This window comes from Dipodomys merriami, unplaced genomic scaffold (assembly GCF_024711535.1).
Source record: "Dipodomys merriami isolate MVZ:Mamm:240054 unplaced genomic scaffold, mDipMer1.0.p SCAF_8, whole genome shotgun sequence".
Classification (NCBI taxonomy): Eukaryota; Metazoa; Chordata; class Mammalia; order Rodentia; family Heteromyidae; genus Dipodomys; species Dipodomys merriami.
In genome coordinates, this window is record NW_027206401.1 from 35,269,148 (window position 1) to 35,270,650 (window position 1,503).

Here is a 1,503-nt window from a genome sequence, read left to right on the forward strand (position 1 = left end):
AAATGAAGTGCTTTAGATTCACTTACAAAACATACTCAGTGAAAGCAGCCAGACACAGAATGTCACATATTGTACAATTCTATTTATATGAACAAAATATCCAGTACAGGTAAATCCAGAGAGACAGGGAGATTAAGTGGTCAACAGATTGGGGGAAGGTGGAATTAGAGAATGAAGGCTTTAGGGTACAGGGTTTTTTCTTTCTTTCTTTCCCTTTCAAACAGTTTTGTGCTTGTTTCATCAGAATAAAGAGTATTTTCTTAATACAGCTGTCAATTTCATTATTCCTAACAGTGATACAGTACTTTGATCTCGTTCCACTTTTCCCCAGTTGGCCCTGTAATGTCTCACTCAAGGAAGTTCAGAGGGCTGAGATTGGGGCTGAGTGCCAGCAAGGGATGCTTGAGAGCCAGAGTTCAAACACACGGTATTGGGGGGGGGAGGTGCCGGGGGAGACGGGGTGAGGAGAGGGTGGAGTGGAGATCAAAAAGCAAATAAGAGATACAGGTTGCTGGATAAGTGTGTTTCGGAATCGTGGTTACCCATGCTTATAGAGAGTGAAAGCGAGCAAGAAAGTTTAAATTCCCAAAGAAGTTGGTGTCTCACCAACCATCACCACCTGCTTGGCACACCCAAACAACCCATAATCTTGCTAATTTCATAGGGAGAAGTAAATGTACTGGATGTTCGTGTATTCACCGAAATATGCTGGAGTTGGGGGAGAACTCAAACCTTGTAATTCCTTAGACAGGCTAGCTCACAGTCCAACAAAATAAACACCAGGAAACGAATGCTTTGGGGTGGGATCACGGGGAAGGATAGGGGGGTGGAGAGAAGAAAGACAGGACGACAGGAAAGAGGGAAATACAGTCATAAAACTGAAGGGATGGCAGAGATGGGAAAGAATAATGAAAAGAGGTGACATTGATCCAGATCCATTATCTTCCTTTACTATTTTGTTGAGTGGCAACTCCTTTGTACAACTACTTAAACGATCATGTTTTTTAAGGTACTTGATTACTGCTTTACCTTTCTCCCATTTGCTTATTACTTTTTGGAATCCTTCTGACATTTTTTTAAATCTCTTTTCGTGATCGGTATACACTGCGCCCCGGTGCCTTTTGACCCCATCCATCTACGCATCGATTTGAATAAAGATGAACGTCCTCTCTGTTCTTTAAACCCAAATGTTCTCCCCTCGCGCTCTCGGATCGTCGTCACCCGGTTTTTTTCGGGGTCGGTGTGGAGCGGCGGGCAGAGGGCCGAGCGAGGGCCGTTTGCCGCGGTGGCTCCGTCGGCCCCCGGCAGCGAGTTGTGGGCTCGTCTGACCACCGGGCGCACAGCGCACTTGTGGAAGGACATCTTGGGAAACTTTGGTTGGCCCCGGGCTGGGCGCACCGCGGGCTCGCTCGGGGCCAGGGCTGACCGCCCCGCGCGCCCTCCCCGCCCGCGCCCCGGAGCGCGCGCCCGAGCCGCTCCCCGCCCGCACCCGCCGCTCCCAGC